We start from the raw sequence: 11,156 nt of genomic DNA, 5'->3' as shown, positions 1-11,156 counted from the left end.
GTTGGGTTTGCGCCAGACATAGCGTTTTCCTTGATGGCCAAAAAGCTTAATTTTAGTCTCATCTGACCAGAGTACCTTCTTCCATATGTTTGGGGAGTCTCCCACATGCCTTTTGGCGAACACCAAACATGTTTACTTATTTTTTTCTTTAAGCAATGGCTTTTTTCTTGCCACTCTTCCGTAAAGCCCAGCTCTGTGGATTGTACGGCTTAAAGTGGTCCTATGGATAGATACTCCAATCTCCACTGTGGAGCTTTGCAGCTCCTTCAGGGTTATCTTTGGTCTCTTTGTTGCCTCTCTGATTAATGCCCTCCTTGCCTGGTCCGTGAGTTTTGGTGGGCGGCCCTCTCTTGGTAGGTTTGTTGTGGTGCCGTATTCTTTCCATTTTTTAATAATGGATTTAATTGTGCTCTGTGGGATGTTCAAAGTTTTATATATATTTTTATAACCCAACCCTGATCTGTACTTCTCCACAACTTTGTCCCTGACCTGTATGGAGAGCTCCTTGGTCTTCATGGTGCCGCTTGCTTGGTGGTGCCCCTTGCTTAGTGGTATTGCAGACTCTGGGGCCTTTCAGAACAGGTGTATATATACTGACATCATGTGACAGATCACATGACACTGAGATTGCACACAGGTGGACTTTATTTAACTAATTATGTAACTTCTGAAGGTAATTGGTTGCCCCAGATCTTATTTAGGGGCAAAGGGAGTGAAAACATATGAAACAATTTTTTTATTTATTTCACTTCACCAATTTGGACTATTTTGTGTATGTCCATTACATGAAATCCAAATAAAAATCCATTGAAATTAAAGGTTGTAATGCAACAAAAGAGGGAAAACGCCAAGGGGATGAATACTTTTGCAAGGCACTGTAGGCCTATACAGCCAACACAAGGATGACATTGTTAATGACAGCTGACTTGTCTATGAATCAGCCAGGGCCTGGCAAGTACCGTACAGGCCTATTTATACGGTTGCAAATCCTTTGTTATGTGCAACAGAGATGTATTAATTAAACAGTATCCGAATAGAAGTTAGTAGATCTGTGAAAAGGGAGAGAGGAGACGACGATGGTTGGCTTGTGGAATGTTAATTATATTGACAAATAAATACACTTGCAGTTTCTGTTTGTTGTGCATACTTGCGGTAATACATTCCCAAATATTTATTGTGCTTGAACTGTGTTGATGCCATAGACTTGGTCCTTGCTCATGTCATCAATATGCTTATATGAAATAAAAAGAAAACCCCTGTACTACAATAATCAGAGTAGGTTCTATAGATTAAATAGGTAAACATGATGTATTGTAAATATCTGTTTGTTAAACTGATAGTATGGTAATACAGTAGCTGAATTGTCTGATGTTCCATTTCAGTGGGAAGACTGTCATTCCAATTCAATGGCACCTGACGTCATTCCCTGGTAACAACGTATGTTGTGGATGCCAGGAGTGGGAGAAGGTCCAGGAAAATGGCGGCGAGTAGTGTGGAAGAAATGGAGAGAAGGTTGGAGAAGCAACAGCTTTGCTGGAATTCAATCAATATGGGTGTCAGTTCTGATACTATGCAGAGGGAGGATGAGGGTCAGGGATTGGGAGAGGGAGTGTGTGGTAGAAGTTAGTTTATTTGGTTTTTAATTTAATTTTCATGGTAGTACAGAATTGGGCAGATCATGATTGATCGTTCATTCCAGCACAGTAGGTGGCGGCATGCACTTTAAACGTTTGTTTGCAGACCGCCATGATATCATAGAAGAAGAAGAAGAAGGAGAAGAAGAAGCAGAAGAAGAAGACAATAGGGTCCAGCTGCCATGTCTTCTCTCAGAGCAGTCATCCCTCAGGTTCCCTATGCTGCCACCTACTGATATGTCATCTCTCAGGGGAGTGCATCTCTCAGGGTGGGCATTTAAAAGGAACCATATAAGGAGGGGTTTCGAAAGGAACCATATAAGGAGGGGTTTCGAAAGGAACCATATAAGGAGAAGTGGGGATTTCGAAAGGAGTCTCTTAACACTAGTAGCGCTGGAATTCCATAACTACTAGAACCACCATGACTTGATATTTCAATTATTATTATTATTTCAAATATTCAATAATAAATAATACATTGTAAAATTAATGCATTTATTATAAGTTAAGGTAGCTAATGTAAATAGCATTTACATTGACGAAAAACGTAATGTTGACATATCAGCAGGAGGCAGCATAGAGACCATGAGGGATGACTGCACTGAGAGATGACATATCAGCAGGAGGCAGCATAGAGACCATGAGGGATGACTGCACTGAGAGATGACATATCAGCAGGAGGCAGCATAGAGACCATGAGGGATGACTGCACTGAGAAATGACATATCAGCAGGAGGCAGCATAGAGACCATGAGGGATTACTGCGCTGAGAGATGACATATCAGCAGGAGGCAGCATAGAGACCATGAGGGCATCTTCTTTGAGGAAGAGTATGTGCAAAAGATGACGGAAGCGGACGCTGAAGTGGATTGTGAATCTAATGGCGGTAGAATCAAAGAGAATTTGAATATTGTCCAAAAGAATGGAAAACAGAGCAAAGTAGTGTACAGTGCTGAGAATGTCCCTTCGTATGTTGTAGGAGTACGGTTTCTTAATGAGGAGTAGCTGATCGGATTACCAATCTTGAAGAATCCATTTGAGATATTCAAACTGGTGGAGAGCGTGCTGGGTAAAGTGAACGCTGTGAGGATCACTAGAGGCGGGCTTGTTTTGATTTGTTGTACTTCTGCGGATCAAAAGGAACATGTGTTGCGTCTCACCCGATTTGATAAGTTTGACAAGTCGTGTGTGTCTCTTCGGAACCGGGCACCCCTCAAGGGGGTAATATCTGGCGTCTCGTGGGAAGTCGATGTTGAAGAGATGAGAAATATTCCTGGAGTGATTGATGCAGGTCGGATGAATTGTGTGGTGAATGATGAAAAAGTGAAGAGTATCTGCTCTTTTGTTTTTTTATATGGAGTCTCTCCCTACTCAAGTGCAGTTGTCACCGTAAAGCTTTTGATCATGTTTCAAGTGTTTGCAGAAACTGAGATGTCCAAGTTGTGGAAAATATCATGTCATGTGTTTTAAAAGTGATGAAATTGTGACATGTTGCAATTGTGGTGGGAACCATGAAGCCACATCTTTTGAATGCCCCACAAGGGTGAAAGAGAATGAGGTGGCCAAAGTCAGGGCTATCCAGAGCATATCATATGCAGCAGCTGTTAAAAGGGTTGAGGGTTTGAATGGTGCACTTGAAGAGTCCATGGTGGTGGATAGGCCTTCATTGCAGGCTGCAGGGGTTGCCTTTCACCAGCAGGACCCTGATATTTTAAAGGTTAAGAAGGTGGACTTTGTGGCCTTTATAGCTATGGAGATTAATGGCACTGCAAAGGTGGAGCAGTCCAGAAAATATATATTATTGTGGATGCGGCGGAGCGGTTCCTGGGGCTGAAAGATTTCTCAGCGGAGGAGTTACATGGAATATTGTCACAAGCTGTACCACCCTATGAGGCCCTAGAGCCTGAGAAGGGAGATATGGAGATTTGAAAGATGGAAGAAGTGGGAGTTTTGTTTGGCTTTTGTCAATTTACTATTTTTATTTGGGTGGATTAAGTTAGTTTCCCTATCACCTATGGATTTTATTTGTACTTTTTTGTTTTTCAACCCGTCCAGTTGGTGGCGGCAAAACACCTTTTTGGGTTGTAGTCCGCGAAGAAGAAGAAGAAGAAGAAGAAGAAGAAGAAGAAGAAGAAGAAGAAAGTCAATTGTTGCACCCGAAAGTTTGGTAGTAGGAGTACAGACACAATATGATGCTCATTGTCACAGAGGGATCCTGACATGTTATGAAGTTGGACTTTGTAGCGTTTATTAATTTGGTTATCAACTGCGCAGCGCAAACGGAGAGGAAATCGGACAAAATAGGCATCATTGTGTGTGCGGTTGAGCGTTTTCTGGTACTTAGGGACTTTTCTGCAGAGGCATTACAAGGAATCCTGTCGATGAATGCTCCGTCCTCACAGGCACCTGAGCCTGTGTAGATGTGACTGAAGGAGTGGGATGGTGTTACATTTATTTTTGTATTATCTCTGCCGCCCCCCCTTCCCGCAATGGAATATATTATTTGTGTTTTGTTTCAATACCCCGTACAGTAGGTGGCGGCAATACACCAATAGGTGTAGTCTGCCATAAAGAACACGTCGAAGCTGGACCCCTCCCGAAGAAGAACGTCTGTTGTGGATGCCTAACTAGTTATTTGATAGCGCAATCGAATTTCATGGGGGAAAAGTTTCACGGCAAAAATGCCACCCTTTTTTAGGGGGGAATGAATGCATGAAAAGCGGAGATAAATCAACCCCAAAAATATTTGTTATTGATAAAATACTGCCCATTAGTACGAAATCAACCATAAAAATATAAAACTCTATCCTTTGAATTCCATGATTTGAATTCCCCCCTATTTAAATGGCATCCTATTTTCTTAACAGCTTTGCAGATATCAGCACAAATGTGATGAGTTGTAGGTGCAACACAAGGACTTCTCCTCTCAGTACTTTACTGTTGAGAAGGACATAGCGCTCTACCAGAAGTGCTTGCTGGCCCAGAAGGAGGATGAGCTCACAGACCTGTCAGAGCAACTGGTGGGACAGCATCAGGCCAAGGACGCTGAGAAGGACTCCTTTGAGCTGCAGCTCAGTCAACTCCGCCAAGAGTTCCAGGAGAACAAGGACAAGCTCACCTTAGAGAACATGGTTCCTGGTAAGATAAAGAACCTCGATACCACAGCATCCCATCCACATGATCCACCACCAGGCTTTTATTTAAATCCAGCTCCAACATACCTGATCCTGTGGTTTGAATTCAAGAATATTATACGTTGATAATTTTATTTTATTACTCCTCTCTCCATCCCAATGCAGCGGGTAAGCTGGCAGCTCCGGAGGAGTCCCGTGTGCAGAAGGAGGAGCTGATGGCCCACCTGGAGAGCCTGGAGTAGCACTGAAGCAGAGACAGGAGCACCACACAGTCAACTACAGCCTAGAGAGGAAGGCCGTGCTGGACAACGACAGATCAATGCCATATGTACACTGAGTGTACAAAACATTAAGAATACCTGCTCTTTCCATCACAGACTGACCAGGTGAATCCAGGTGAAAGCCATGATACCTTATTGATGTCACTTGTTAAATCCACTTCAATCAGTGTAGATGAAGGGGAGGAGACAGGTTAAAGAAGGATTTTTAAGCCTTGAGACAATTGAGACATGGATTGTGTATGTGTGCCATTTAGAGGGTGAATGGGCAAGACAAAAAATGCCTTTGAATGGGGTATGGTATTAGGTGCCAGGCGAACCGGTTTGTGTCACGAACTGCGACGCTGCAGTTTTTTTCACACTCAACAGTTTCCCATGTGTATCAAGAATGGTCCACCACCCAAAGGATATCCGGCCAACTTGACACAACTGTGGGAAGCATTGGAGTCAACATGGGCCAGAATCCCTGTGGATCGCTTTCAACTCCTTGTAGAGTCAATGCCCCAACGAATTGAGGCTGTTCTGAGGGCAAAAGGGACGGGGGGGGTGCAACTCAATATTAGGAAGGTGTTCGTAATAATTGGTATACTTTGTGTATATACCCTGTATTATTGGGTCACTGCTGCTCAAAACCTTCCTTCTCTCTCCATCTAAACAGATTTTCACTCCAAACATATTTTTGCCATAAAATCATTCATTGACAGAAAGGGAGGGGGTCCCATACAGCAGTAACTACAGTGGCAGCCTTTAAAAACAACATCAATATAAAACGTGTATGTTCCAACCAGGGACACTAACTCCTGCTCTCCTCCCTCCCTGTGCCCTCTAGACTAGAGTTTCCCAAACTCTGTCCTGGGGCCCTCCCCTGGGTGCATGTTTAGTTTATTGCCCTAGCACTACACAGCTGATTCAAATAACCAACTCATCATCACGCTTTTGAATCTGCTGTGTAGTGCTAGGGCAAAAACCAAAACGTGCACCCAGGGGGGGCCCAGGACCAAGTTTGGGAAACCCTGCTCTAGACTAAAGAAGGAGATGTAGCAGCACATGGCGGCGGTGGCAGCCGAGTTCCGGCACGTGTCGGACAGGAAGATGCCAGAGACGACCATGAGGGCCATCCATGAGAATGTGTCTGTGATCGCTCAGCCAGCTGTCGGACAAGAGCAAGCAGCTGCTCGAGGAGAACAATGACCTGAAAGAGAGAGAGAAACTGATCAACAGAGAACTGGAGAACCTTGAGCCCCTGTTCAACAAGGTGACCCGCAAGAGCCTCGGCAACAAGAAGAGGTGTGGGTGTGTGTGAGAGAGAAAGTGCATGATTTCGGTGTATCGACACCTCCACATAATGACAGGGCCTGTTTGACCGCTGACTAGTTACCTTCCTCTCTTCTAATCTTCTCTCTTCATCAGGTTTTCCATCAGCTCACAAAGTGTAAGCAGAAGCAGGCTGAGCTGGAGGAGTATGCCAGGGCTCAGGAGGAACATCAACAACTGCAGAGATCCATGCCCGAAGGTTTGATGATTCCATTCAGAATTAAAATAGACTCCAGAGTTCAAATGTATAAAAAAAAAAAACTTAAATATCACATTTACATCAGTATTTAGACCCTTTACTCAGTACTTTGTTGAAGCACCTTTGGCAGTGATTACAGCCTCGAGTCTACTTGGGTATGACACTACAAGCTTGGCACACCTGTATTTGGGGAGTTTCTCCCATTCTTCTCTGCAGATCCCCTCAAGCTCTGTCAGTTGGATGGGGAGCGTCGCTGCACAGCTATTTTCAGGTCTCTCCAGAGATGTTTGATCGGGTTCAAGTCCGGGCTCTGGCTGGGCCACTCAAGGACATTCCGAGACTTGTCCCGAAGCCACTCCTGTGTTGTCTTGGCTGTGTGCTTAGGGTCATTGTCCTGTTGGAAGGTGAACCTTCGCCCCAGTCTGAAATCCTGAGCGCTCTGGAGCAGGTTTTCATCAAGGATCTCTCTGTACTTTGCTCCGTTCATCTTTCCCTCGATCCTGACTAGTCTCCCAGTCCCTGCCGCTGAAAGAAATCCCAACAGCATGATGCTGCCACCACCATGCTTCACCGTAGGGATGGTGCCAGGTTTCCTCCCGACATGACTCTTGGCATTAAGGCCAAAGATTTCAATCTTGGTTTCATCAGACTGAGAGTCCTTTAGGTGCCTTTTGGCAAACTTTTAATGAGGAGTCTGTCTGGCCACTCTACCATAAAGGCCTGATTGGTGGAGTGCTGCAGAGATGGTTGTCCTTCTGGAAGGTTCTCCCATCTCCACAGAGGAACTCTGGAGCTCTGTCAGAGTGACCATCGGGTTGTTGGTCACCTCCCTGACCAAGGCCCTTCTCCCCCGATTGCTCAGTTTGGCCGGGCGGCCAGCTCTAGGAAGAGTCTTGGTGGTTCCAAACTTCTTCCATTAAAGAATGATGGAGGCCACTGTGTTCTTGGGACCTTCAATGCTGCAGAATTATTTTCCCCAGATCTGTGCCTCGACACAATCCTGTCTCGGAGCTCTACGGACAATTCCTTCAACCTCATGGCTTGATTTCTGCTCTGACATGCACTGTCAACTGTGGGACTTTATATAGACAGGTGTGTGCCTTTCCAAATCATGTCCAATCAATTGAATTTACCACGGGTAGACTCCAAGTTGTAGAAACATCTCAAGGATGATCAATGGAAACTCAATTTTGAGTCTCATAGCAAAGGGTCTGAATACTTATATAAATAAGGTATTTCTGTTCCTTATTTTAATAATTTGCTATTATTATGGGGTATTGTGTGTAGATTGCTGAGGGGAAAAAAGTATTTAATCAATTTTAGAATATGGCTGTAACGTAACAAAATGTGGAGAAAGTCAAGGGGTCCGAATACTTTCCGAAAGCACTGTGCATGCTCCAGATCATCATGGCTTCTTGGTCCTCTTCTCAAGGCCACCACCCACCTGTCTCACTTCAAGACAGGAGTCCTGGGCCTTGTACCGCGTTGGACACCCAACTACAACCACATCCTGTCCAAGATCATCCGCCTTCAACTTCACAGGTGATTGAGCTGCATTTTATGCTGCTGTTTTCATGCTTGTCAAAAATATTCTTTTGATTAGTAAATGCAATAAATGTCCTCAGTGTATATTGTAACTTAGTTACAGAGATACTGAATGGGTGATTTTTGTTGTATTATATTAAAGAGATCGGAAGTATATATAAAAAAAAAGTGGTGTATTTTGTAATGTAAATTTTGGTTTAATAGATCAGATTTGTGTCAATGTCTTGTTAACCGTAGCCTCTCTGTTCGTCGGGAAACCCCCACCGCCCTAGAAGAGGACTAGTCCATCCAAACCCTCTGATCCAGAGTGCCTGGCTCCTCTGCTGGGTGACCCTCCCAGAGGGAGCTTGTTTTCCCCCCACAGACCCTCCCCAAACAGGGGTAGCCCCGCTGAACCCATCCTCAGATAGGCAGGGCTAGGACTGGGCTTTAAACCCCTTTTTAATGTGACATTTTCAACAGAAAATAAATGGTGCTACATGGTTATGCAAAAAAATGTATGTGTTATTTTGTGTTATGAGTTATTTAAAGACTGTAGCTGGGGTGGGCTTTAATTGGCTCATCGCGCTCTATCGACTCCTTGTGGCGGGCCGGACGCCTGCAGGCTGACTTCGGTCGTCAGTTGAACGGCGTTTCCTCCGACACATTGGTGCGGCTGGCTTCCGGATTAAGCGAGCGGGTGTTAAGAAGCGTGGCTTGGCGGGTCATGTTTTGGAGATCGCATGACTCAACCTTCGCCGCTCCTGAGCCCGTTGGGGAGTTGCAGCGATGAGACAAGATCATAATCACAAAATTGGGGAGAAAAGGGGGATAAAAATAAAATATAAATATAAATGTATACTCAAAAGATGAAGACATACTGTAACACAGCCATTGTCCACCTACTAAATCGAATATGTAGTTCATTAAGTAATAAACAGCCAGTGCTTGAGGAAAATACTTAAACATTACTGAACTTTATAAGGCTGACTTACTACAAGGTTCAATGGTTGTTGTGTGGACAGAATGTGGTCTGTTGTACAGAATATCTACACATCTGTAAGTAAATAAATTGGTGTTTGACATAGTCAAGGTCTCTATAATACAAAGTCTATGAGGAAATGTTTTAAGTGACACTACTGGACCCCAGATAATGTGAAACAATGGTGCTTGTTTTCTGACAACAATGTTCACATCTTTATCATATCAAAGCTATGTGACTGGATGCATGTGAAGAAGGGAATGTGGATGGGGACATTTCTTCAATCTTTTTGTGAGCCGATTGCTAACCTTTTGTCACTACTAAACAGTTTTTCACTGTCATAATTCAAAGCTATTTTCTTGGTGCCTTTACCAATCAAACCTAGTTAAAAATATATCTCCCTAAAATGAATCAGTGTCTCATTTATAGGGGCATATCTTTTTACAGTCCATGAGAAGACATCAGACAGTAGCTCCTTTTTATTAATGTGATTCATCACTTTCCTCTCAGTGGTAATTCTCAGGTGAAAGTACCTGTCTTCTCAACCCCTGAAAATAGATGATTTATCTCTTTAAGTGGGCCATTGAGGTTTTGAGAATCCACTGTAGAGGTTTCTGTGCTGGATCCACTCGTTGTCCCTGCCCCGGCTATTAAAATGGATCCTGAAAAGTTAAACACATCGACACATTGTGCTGCTTGGAGCCGCCTAGATGCAACTAGAGCCTGAAGAAAAACAGATGGTTTGTCTGAGCTGGCCCATGTCCTGTTTTATTATTCACTTTCAACAGCAGACAGACGGACCCCTCGGCTTCTGCTAAAAGGCAGTCAGTCTGCATCTGAAATGGCACCCTATTCCCCATATGCACTATATTTGACCAGAGCCCTAGGGTGCGGGCCAAATGTAGTGCATTAAAAAGGGTATTGGGTGTCATTTCAGATTCACACAGCCATCAGAAGCTGTTATCTAACGTTTCAGTGTTTTCAAGTGATGCTGCCTTATTTTGGGAACAGATGGTTACCCACCATAGCATGGGCATCTATACTAAATGGATGAGTGCCATCTGAACTGCAGTCTAGTGAGACTAAGGCGTTGGCATAGCAATCAAGTACATGGTGATATATTATACAGTGCTCTCCATGCTTCAGTTATGTACGTGTTCAGTATTGATGATACTTGTATGATGCATGAGTTCAGTGCAGAAATTGATTGAATAGATCAGGTGTCTCTCAGTCTTCACTCCTCAATAAAAAAAATGCCAATGGTCAATGTGTTAGGTTAGAGCATGGTGCTTGTAGCATTAGGGATGTGAGTTCAAATCTCTCATTGACCACTTATACTGAATATAGGCCTATGTGTCATTAACCAGCTTTTCATCCAACCATTTCATGTGGATGAATTACCTGATGCATGGAAAAAAAAGTCACGACCGGTCTGATGGAAACAGGATATGCTGGTACAATTTTATAAATGCCGACAGACAAGTTGTTTGTTTCGACATGGTGGGATCTTTTTGTGTCGGTAAAATGTATTATGCAAGAAATTGGGAAGATAAATGACAAGTATAAATGTAAACTAAAATGATTGACAACTGTTCAATAACTGCATTACTAAAGTGTTCTATGTACCTAAAATATACTTACTGACCTGGACACTTAACAACAGAAACACCATTTCCTGTAACAAGTAGCAAATTACGTCCTGTGCCCTAAGACAGGGAACATTTCTTTTGCAGACAGGTTACATTTTAGAAAGATCAAGTTTGTCAGCGTTCTTGCGCTGAGCCTGGCATGATGAGGGCGCATGATGAGGCCTCCATGACTAAACACTCTCCACTGGGGCACTGGTGGCAGGCACAGCCAACACTGTCATTGCTACCTTCTTGAGCCTCGGAAAGTCTTTCGCATGGATTCTCCAAAAATCCAAGCAATCAACTTCATTTTCATCAGAAGATAGTTGAATGTAGCGAATAATCTCTGCTCTGACAGATGACTTTATGTCTCCTTTCTTCTTGCTGATGTTGTTGCGGTAGCCAGAGAAGAGTCTGGAGGTTTTGGCAGGTGGTTGTTCTTCTTCTTCTCCACTACTGCTCT

General features: G+C 43.6%; 1 pseudogene; it reads left to right on the top strand.

Moving 5' to 3' along the window:
* Window positions 1–3,566: 3,566 nt before the first annotated feature.
* LOC121550705 lies at window positions 3,567–8,607 on the top strand (annotated as a pseudogene).
* The last annotated feature ends 2,549 nt before the right edge of the window (window positions 8,608–11,156 follow it).

This window comes from Coregonus clupeaformis, chromosome 18 (genome assembly GCF_020615455.1).
Source record: "Coregonus clupeaformis isolate EN_2021a chromosome 18, ASM2061545v1, whole genome shotgun sequence".
NCBI lineage: Eukaryota > Metazoa > Chordata > Actinopteri > Salmoniformes > Salmonidae > Coregonus > Coregonus clupeaformis.
The sequence above is the reverse complement of the archived record's forward strand: the minus strand, read 5'-3'. Positions and strand labels throughout refer to the sequence as shown.